This window comes from Portunus trituberculatus, chromosome 16, assembly GCF_017591435.1.
Source record: "Portunus trituberculatus isolate SZX2019 chromosome 16, ASM1759143v1, whole genome shotgun sequence".
NCBI lineage: Eukaryota > Metazoa > Arthropoda > Malacostraca > Decapoda > Portunidae > Portunus > Portunus trituberculatus.
In genome coordinates, this window is record NC_059270.1 from 10,137,733 (window position 1) to 10,148,715 (window position 10,983).

Here is a 10,983-nt window from a genome sequence, read left to right on the forward strand (position 1 = left end):
TTGCTTGCTGTTGGTCATCATTTGTGTGGTACACATCCAGTTCTCATGTCCCTTATCTGTTAGCAAATATGTCTTCGAACATCTTGAGATGTTGTGGAGGATTGTGTTGGGTGGTGACAGCTTGTAAACGTGTTTGTGTTTGTGTCTTTACCAATCGGTTGTACAGATATACAGCTGATATTTAGGAGCTTTTCTCTCGAAACAGCAGGTGAAGCATTTTTTATATTTTTTCTTGAAACAATAAGTGATCATTTTTCATGTTGATTCCATGTTCTCCTTTCCATGCGTATTCAAACCTCGTCTCGTAATATATCATGTTTGTATTTTTTGATCAGGACTTCTTTATACTTTGTTATTATGAGTGTGTACCAATCTTTATCAATATATTTTGCAGTGATTTTGTAGATGTTTCCTTCACAATATTTTGCATTTGGAATTTTTATACCCATTTTCTTACATTTATTTTTTTCAGTATTTTAGAAAACCGTGTTTTGCGTTTTTCTTGTTTTGTTTTATGTTTGGAAAGTTGTATTTGTATTTCAGTGTTTTATATTGTTTCGAAAAGGTATGCTTTGTATTACTCTACGCAGCTATAGTTTACGTTGGAGTGTTCATTTGGGAGTCTAAATTAGGTCGAATTATGTTAAGTATTTTATTTTAATGCTATATTACTACTACTTGTACCACTGCTACTACTACTACTACTACTACTACTACTGCTGCTGCTGCTGCTGCTGCTACTGCTACTGCTGCTGCTGCTGCTGCTGCTGCTGCTACTAAAACTACCACTACTTTAACTATAACTACTACTACTCATATTACTACTACTACTTTGCCATTCAGTCAGTCTCTAACCATCATATTTATCATGATTGTTTGAAAGAGAATATTTGCAAAAAAAAAGTAAATATATCACTAACTGCATTATATTAACCGTATTTTTCTAATGGATATTACATTGTCTGACGCTCAACATTGTTTCATTATTTTTGTATTGTAAGTGTCAATAGATAAAAATGAAGATTAATATATAGGAATATGTTACCTTCCGTTTTATTCTGTGTGGTGATAACGATGCGTGCAGTAAGTAGTACAAGATGGAAAAAGAATCACCAGTCACGGTCAGACTATCGACCTCTGCACGTCCTTACGGCTCGATATTAGGATGACGAATGAAGCTCTACCTTTGTGCGCCATGTTATATCCATTCGTAAGTACATGCATGAAGAGCTTCCCAGTTCGTTCATGTCACTAACATAATTAACCGAGTTCTTATTCTAATCGTTGGATTACATCTGCTATAAAATTTTCAAATGTTACCACTGTCTCCTACTATATACTTTATTTTATTTTTCTGCTTAGTATTTTCAGCATAACTATTTATTACCAAAGATGAAGGTAGTGTGTGTGTGTGTGTGTGTGTGTGTGTGTGTGTGTGTGTGTGTTATCCATTGTAGTTTTATTTTCATTATGATTATCAATAATATATATATATATATATATATATATATATATATATATATATATATATATATATATATATATATATATATATTATGCCGCCTCGGCATGAACGTTTGCGGAACCAACAATATGTCTGTCCCCGGATATTTACTTGCTACCTTGGCCTGGGTAACTAAAATTGTTTTATTTTTGACCCTTCGCCCTTTTATGGGTGGGTGCGACAATACACTGCGTACTGGCAAATTTTCATATATCCTTGTTTTCTTCATTTCTTATTTCATCATAATGCTAGGTTATCCTTCTTGAAGATTCGCTTGCTCTTAGTAAATTACTGTATGACCATCCCTATCGGGATTAACGGGATTGCAAAAGTTATAATGACATGACCTGTACAGGTTTTTGAGTTCATGACTAAATTCTTAATAAACATGAACGAGTCATCATTATGACTTTGTCTCTCCTGTCACATAGTATAGATGAATTTGTGTTCTATATCTAATGAAATCTTGTAAAGACTCAACATATATATAACGTCATTACAAGTATAGACTTTCTCACTTCTAATAACTTTTTCAAATCCCATTTATTTAACATTGTCGTAGTCTTAACATTGGTTTCAATCTAAGATTCACAGCTATATAATATTGATGCTACACAGGGCACATTGTTATTATTTCATAAAAGAAGCAAATTTCAGAGCATGTAACATTTTTAATAGTGGCATGACCATTGTCGGCGGAAGATTCGGAGCCATCACTTGAACCAAGGTAAACAGACGTCCGGCAATGTTCCACCGCCAACGCATTGACTACTAGTGCCTCTGAATCACCTTTCCTTCTTATAATAACAAAAAATTATGTCTTAACTTGATTAATTTTCAGACCATATTCTGCAGTGATCTTACAATAATGATTTTTTCTTCACCATGTTATATTTAGTAATTACTAATAGCACACACACACACACACACACACACACGGCCCGGTAGCTCAGTGGTTAGAGGGCTGGCTTCACAAGCCAGAGGACCGGGGTTCGATTCCCCGGCCGGGTGGAGATATTTAGGTGTGTCTCCTTTCACGTGTAGCCCCTGTTCACCTAGCAGTGAGTAGGTACGGGATGTAAATCGAGGAGTTGTGACCTTGTTGTCCCGGTGTGTGGTGTGTGCCTGGTCTCAGGCCTATCCGAAGATCGGAAATAATGAGCTCTGAGCTCGCTCCGTAGGGTAACGTCTGGCTGTCTCGTCAGAGACTGCAGCAGATCAAACAGTGAATTACACACACACACACACACACACACACACACACACATTTCTAGTAGTGCAGTGTTTAATATCTTCTGGTGACAAACAAGTAAGCCTGGGTTTGAATCCCGTGTGCGACTAGTAAGATGGACTTTTCTTTTTTAATCTTATATTATTATGATTTTTGTATAGTTATTGTTATTGTTTTTATTATTATCATTATTGTTATTATTATTACCATCATTACTATTGATTTCCTTTTTTCATTTAGAAGGGACTATATCAAATAGTACTGTGTGTCGCAAAAGCTCAGTTCCTCCATATGTCTGCTTAACATATCATCTAGGCCTGCAGAGCCATGTCTGTTCTCCACCTTGCCAAAAATTCTTTCTTTCATAGAAAATGTCAAAATCTTTCGAGATCCAACTCCACAGGAGAATTCTGGTACCTGACTAAAAACGTCTCCAATAACTTCAGTTTTTCATCTTTCCCTCCTTTATTTGATCTTGATGGTATCACTGCAATTGCATTTGCTTGTAAAGCTAAACTCTTCTTTCAAACCTTTGCTACAAACCCTACTTACGATTATTCTGAACTTGTGTCTCCTTCTCCTCCCCCCCTTCTGACTATTTCATGCCATTTATTAAAATTGTTCACAGTGATGTTTTCCATGCTCTCACTGGCCTAAACCTCTGCAGGCTTATTGACCTGATGGGTCCCTCCTTTTTTTTCAGAAACTGTGCCTCCGTGCTTGTATCTTACCTAGTCAAACTCTTTCAACTCTGTCAATCGACTTTTACCTTTTTCTTCTTGTTGGAAGTTTGCCTACATTCTGCGTGTTGCTTAAAAGGGTGACCATTCTAATCCTTCAAACTACTGCCGTATAGCTTTAGTCTTTTGCTTGTCTAAAGTTTTTAATCTATCCTTAACAGCAAGCTTCTCAAACATCCGTCTAATCGTCAATATGGCTTCCGTCAAAGCCGCTCTACTGGTGATCTAGCTTCTTACTGAGTCTTGGTCATCCCCTAATAACTAGATTTTTGTGAAACTTTTGTTGTTGCCTTAGTATTATCAAAAACTTTTGATAAAGTCTGGCACAAAGCTTTCTTCAAACTACTCTCCTGCGGCTTTTATTCTTCTCTCCACAATTTTGTCTCAAGTTTTCTCTATCGCTGCTGTGATAGACATTCATCGTTCTTCTAAATCTGTTAACATTGGTGTTTCTCAGGTTTGTGTCCCGTCACTCACTCTCTTCTTGTTATTCATTAATGATCTTCTAAACCAAATTTCTTGTTCATCTCCTACGCTGATGATACCACTCTGTACTTTTCCACGTCCCGTCATAGACAACCAACACCTCAGAAAGTAAACAGATTACGCCGGGACGCCACAGAACGCTTGACTTATAATCTTTTAGTATTGATCAATGCCTCAAAAACTCAATTCCTACATCTATCAACTCGATACATATAACCTTGCTGACAACTATCCACTCTTCTTCAATGACACTCAACTGTCCCGCACCCCATTTTCTACACCGAATATCCTTGATATGTCCTTTATTTATAATATAAACTGGATATTTTACATATATCTGCTAGAACAGCCTTTATGAAGTTAGGTGTTCTGAGTCGTCTCTACCGTTTTATTTATTTTTTTTTTTATTTACTTTTTTTCTATCGCCTCCTTCTAACTGTTAACTCTGTATTGGAGGCTTATCCGCCCATGGATGGGGCTTTCTTGTATTCCTCACATGTGTGGGGGGAGCTTCCATCTATACTGCTTACTCTCTTGGATAGGATGGAATCAAAAGCTTTTCGCCTTATGGACTCCTATCATCTGACTGACTGTCTTCAGGCTCTTTCTCACCGTCATAATATTGCATCTCTTGCTATCTTCTACCGATATTTACATGCCAACTGCTCTTCTGACCTTGCTAATTGCATGCCTCCCCTTCTCCCGCGGTCATGCTGCAGAATACATTCTTCTTTCTCTCACCACTATTCTTTCCACCTCTAACGCAGGAGTTAACCAGTACTCTCAATCATTATTCCCTTTCTTTAGTAAACTCTTGAACTCTCTGTATGTTTCTCTACTTCCATCTAATTAAGACTTGAAATCATTTAAAGTCTCTCTCTCTCTCTCTCTCTCTCTCTCTCTCTCTCTCTCTCTCTCTCTCTCTCTCTCTCTCTCTCTCATTAAGAAGGTTTAGACATTCATGTTATTCTTTTGGCTCACTCTTTTGACTCTGTTCGAAGACCGGCATCCCGATGGTCATTTTTGTTTGATCAATTTTGATGCCCATGGCCAGGTTTTCACTCTTACATGAAAAAAGACCATTGCTGCTAAACTACTGGGCGCCCCCTCCCCCCCTGCTTCAAAAGAAGGCCTCATGATGACACAAAGGGGGAGTGAAGCCATCTGCTCAAGAATTATTGTTTGACTGGTAAGATTAATTATATCATTCTAAGAACAAGTGTCTGCCCTTACATACATGTGCAACGTATAATTATATCAGTCGTTTTTTTTTTTTTATTAATGTTAATTCAAGCAGAAATCGGTGTTTCTAATTTGATCAGCTAAGATATAAATACAAGAAAATACATAATTTCCTATGAGAACAAAAAAAAAGGGGATGGGGGTGCGTGGGTTTACTTGAAGCAAAATGGAAGCGTCAGGTAAGATAGTTTGGGTATCAATGATAAACAACTATCTTCCATTTTTAGTACCTATCAATCATCCGTCTCCTCCATGGAAATACACGGATTGTTTTTCGCTAAACTCTCAACTATGAGTTTCACACATCTTTGCGACAATTAATTATTTTTACAAAATAGGAGAGTATCGCCGGTACTTAAAAGAGCACACCTTTCAAAGACTAAACTATCTATGACAAGCGCCACACGGGAACGGAAGAAACAACAACCATATTTTGGGTATTTCAGCCTTTTACGACCTAGTGTAAAAAAAAAATAAAAAAATAAAAGGAAATAGGTTGGGGCAATATATGCACTTTTACTTTCAGATATAGTAAATGTGTTATCCGTTTGATGATATCTTAACTAAACTAACCTAATCATTCACTTAAAGAGATCCATGGTGCAATCATATACCGCCAGAAACTACCAAAATACAGCAAAAAACTTTCAAAATACGCCCACAATATAAAAATGCAACTGAAACCTATCGAAATGCAGATAATAAATAATGAAATGCAGCCTAGAACTACTAACATGGAACGAATTGTAGGTGGAAATAACCGAAATGCATTGAAATGTACCTATAAACTATGGAAATTCAATTAAATGCATCTACAAACTACCAAAATTCACCAAAATGCACCAAAAAATAACTACGGATATGCACTGAATTAAGCACCCTAATTTGTTGAAACGACAATATATGGAACATTTAATTGCTAAATAAGTAGGCCTATAATAATCTATCAACGATATATTTATACACCTCATCAACATTTCCCTGCTCTGATCCCTCCACTTCGTCCCTCTCAATTTCCTCCAACCTCACATCGCTTATCTCAGCATGGCCTGATTCAGACTGCGCCTCACTTAGCACTCTCTCACCCTCTGTCTGTCATTTCTTTCCTCCTCGCCCTGTTCACACCTTACCTCACCTCTCACCCAGCCTTCTCTCGCTCACCTTCATTCTGGCCTTACCTGATCTTCCCTATCTGTCGCCTCCGTGTAGATACCTTTTTAGTCCATCAAAATTCGTCATCACATCAGGAACTTTTCCAGTGTTTTTGCTTCTAAGAGCTTCATGCCATTTATTTATTTTTTTTTTTTATCTGATTTTACTATATCACTTATGGTCGCTGTTACTTAGCTCCCAACCAACATAACTATGACATAATATGATAATGTGAATTTTTAATACATGGAGTTATAGTTTATTGGTTACAAATTTGAGTAATTCACAATTGGAAAAAATAGCACCCGTTGAGAACACGGCACATATCACATGTAATTTGTTTAAGGCGGGTTCACACGTGTCAATTTGCTACTGAAATTGCACGTCGGTAGTTTTCGACTGAACATAGGGGCCTAGCGACTGGAAAAAAAAAACAGTCACAAAAAAGACCAACATATTGGTCTTGTTCAGTTGGCTTGTAACTTAGTTTACGTTGTAATGTCACAGAGAAAGGTTTGAAAATATGGTGTCGATGTAGAGAAGAACATTTTGGAGTTGGTGAGGGGAAAAAGAGCACATCTGGAACACTGAAAGTGAATTCTATAACAAAAAAATAAAAGTCTTACCCAAATCGACGTTCGATGAGATAGCTGCCACTCTCCGATGACTGCTTTCCTCTAGGCAGGGTGTTGTTGGAGGTGAAGATTGAATACTTGTGATTAATCAATTTGATCGCAGTCATCATCGTCACCAGATGAAGGCATCTTATTGGGTAGCTGTATGTTTACATTCACTTCCCGTCAACTAGCCGATACTTCCCAGTCGCTGTATGTGAACGTGTTCTGACTAGAAGGGCTCAGTTGATACTTCTAACGACTTGCAATTTCAGTTGCATATTGATATGCGTGAACCCTCCTTTAGGCTTATAAAAGTAGGTTGACGAGTGAGTCTCAATTACTCTCACTCATTCTCACAAGCAGTAATATATATTACCACCGTCTCAACTACCTACCCGGACAAGCAACTTCCACGTGGCACTTCTTGCACCACGCTCCTGTCACCAGACCTTCTAAAGAGCTAAATTCAGGCTAGATCTAGAGAATGCCTTCACTGGTTTAGTTTGAGCTAGTTAGCAGCGGCAGCCACAACTGCTTGTACGTATAGGACTCTATTTCTTTTTCTTTTCTTTTTTTTTTTTTCTTCTTTTCCTCCACTTGCTTGGTGCTAAGTCTCACGCAAGTAAGGGCAATCTGCATATGTATAACTGCTTCCTCCCTGTTTGTCAGAATTAAATCGTAGATGATACTCCCCCGTGCGGGTTCTAAGCTTACCTTTTTGAAAAAAAAATATCCTGAATTACCTTAAGAAATTCCTCTACTTTACTGTTGCCCATCATCAAACTCCAATCAACATTCCTATAGCTGAAGTCACAACCCACCACACATACCCGACTGTACCTGGCTGCTTTATTTACTTTTTCTCATAGTGAGGAGTTAATTTCCTTATTTCGGTGGCCTGTACACTAAACCTATTAATACTGTATGAGAGCATTCTTTAATATCCTCCGATAAGGACTCTATTTTGCTATCTTGCTATTTTTTTTTATTCTGTTGTTACTACAACATTACAGTGTGTCACTAACGTACAGCACTATACCTCCTCCTTTCCTGTTTTAGCTATCCTTACGGAATAATGTATAATCATCAATTTAACCGAGCTCTGAAGGAGGTTGTTGAGGTACAAGTTTTCCAGTATATGAAGCACATGATCGAGCCATGTGGAACGGAGGCCTCAACGGGGTGCGTGGCCGAGGTGCACTCACTCACCACCACCTTCAGACCTCGGCCTTGCAGGTAGCTAGAGAACAACTCCAGCAGTTATCTCGTGACACCAAGCTGCTCGAGCTTGGCCAGGAACCATCTGTGCCACACCCCGTCAAACATATCTTCGATGTTAAGAGCGATGACAAAGGGAGGTGGGGGGGCAGCGATGAGGACCTTGTGCCAGGAGTTGGAGAGGAGGAGCATGTCAGAGACAGTGTTCTTTCCTGAACCAGTGCTGCCCTGGAGAGGTAAGATGGTGCTCCTCCAAATGGCCTGTCAGCTGCTCAGCAGTTATCCTCTTGAGGATCTTGCTAACAGCTGACAGGAGGGAGCCTCTTGCAGCTTCTTTAAATTTCTTATGTTCCTCCATGCAGTTGGCCAGGTGTTTATGTGCAAGCACTGTCGGAAGATGCATTTGAGTGGGTGTGTCAGTGTAGTGGTCATCTCAGTCACCCATTGCACGCATTCCATGTGTTCTTTTGCACCTGACACACGTTCTCACCACACTTCTAAGATAGACTATTATAAACTCGTTTTCTTTCTCTTATACTATATATATATATATATATATATATATATATATATATATATATATATATATATATATATATATATATATATATATATATATATTACAGTATACATTCATTCATACACGCTGTACACATATGCACTTTCTTATATTTCAATACTTTCTACACTGACGATTCACAAGTACACACATGATACAAGAACACCTTCGCTTATCAATCATATCATTCATTTCATTAAGAAATATAAAATGTAAACCTGACAGTTTCAACAAAAATAAAATAATCCGATCTGACCAGTCTATTAGTCAATGTCACCCAGCATCCACATCAGCTCTTATAGAGTGCTTCAACAGCAAGGATGAGACGTCTTCAGGACCAGGCGCCTTTCTGGTGTTGATGATACGCAGGTGCTTCGCTACTGACCATCATGTGGTCCAGTGTTTGGTAAAACAGGCTGATGAGTTGTGGTGGGTGACGGTCAGGCTCCTCAGTAGTCATTTTGCCACTGAAGTGTGTCGCCAGAAGTTCTGCCTTGTCCTGATTGGCAACCACCAGGATGCCAGCGGTTGTTTTGAGGGATGGGATTCTCTCCTGTGTGACTGTAAGCTGTTGTTGCTTCAGCAGGTACCATCATTGTTTGAGGTCCATTTTGTTGCAGGCGAGCTTCTTGCGCAAATTTGTCTCTGATTTCTTTCTCCACCTCTGCAGGCACCCTCGACATGGCCCTACAGGGAGCGAAGTGTTAGACCTTGTGGCGCCTGGAAAAGCGTCACAAACAGGGTCAAGGCTCTTAAAGCGCTGCAAAGTGATCAGAGCTACCAAGTTTGTCGTATTGGCAGCACTACAAGGAATCTGCTGGAAGGTTTATTAGGACTGGATCAAGGGAGGTACCTCGCTTGTGCGCGACGATGTTCTTGTGGTTAGTGACCCTGTGAACCACTGTCAGTTCAGCAAAGGTCACGCTCACCAGGTGCTGGTTTAAGACCCTGACGATGATGGCATTCTGACAGCTGTAAAGGTTCATGATTGTGTCCAGCTGGTCTATGAGGATGGAGAGCGAGACGCTGTGTTGCTATTGACGGTTTTATAGAAGGCAGAACAGTACAGCAGTCTTGTCACTTATTTTTTTGTTTATACCTTGTGGGCTTTTCACAGGAATTTATGGCCTAAAGGAGATACTTTTTTAGGTACCTCCTATTTCAAACCCCACCCGCTAGGAAACCGTTGCCCCAAGTGAGGAAGCCCAACCTACATTCGGACCGTGGACAGGATTCAAACCCGTGCGCTTGGAGGCCCCTCGGACCCCAAAGCACGCATGGTTACACTGTCGCCACATACCCACCTTCATAGCTGATCAAAGGCAGTAATTTACAACGTGAAGAAGTATTTCTTGGAAGAAAAGGCGAATAGAAGGCCTATATTGCCACCTTCAAAAACAGTTGCCAGGACAGGGACATCTATGACCGACTAATGGCCATCTCAATGGTGGTATAGTAAAAGTTTCGAAATGACTTGGGAAATATAATAATGATTTTCATAGACAGAAAGAAAAATTATTTTGGTGAAAATACACCATCAAAAACAGTTGGTGTGTGTGTGTGTGTGTGTGTGTGTGTGTGTGTGTGTGTGTGTGTGTGTGTGTGTGTGTGTGTGTGTGTATATATATATATATATATATATATATATATATATATATATATATATATATATATATATATATATATATATATGTGTGCGTGGTGCTAGTTTTCTAGAAGATAGCCAAAATTAGAGAGCAAATGTCTTGATACCTCCCTCTTAAAAGAAGACAAGTCGTAGGAAGGTGGAAATACAGAAGTAGGTAGGGAGTTCCAGAGTTTACCAGTGAAAGGTATGAGTGATTTAGAGTACTGGTTAAGTCTTGCATTAGAGAGTTGGACTGAATAGGGATGAGAGGAAGGAAAAAGCCTTGTGCAGTGAAGCCGCAGGAGGAGGGGAGGCATGCAGTTAGCAAGATCAGTAGAACAGTTAGCATGAAAATAGCGATAAAAGATAGAAAAAGATGCAACATTTCGGCGATGAGAAAGAGGCTGAAAACAGTCAATCAGAGAACGGGAGTTGAGATGAAAAGCTTTCGATTCCATCCTATCTAATAAAACTGTATGAGTGGAATCCTCCCAAACATGCGAAGAGTACTCCATACAGGGTACAGAGTAAGCACTTGGAGGGGCGAGAAAAACTGGCGGAGACGCCTCAGAACGCCTAACTTCATACAAGCTGTTTTAACAAGAGG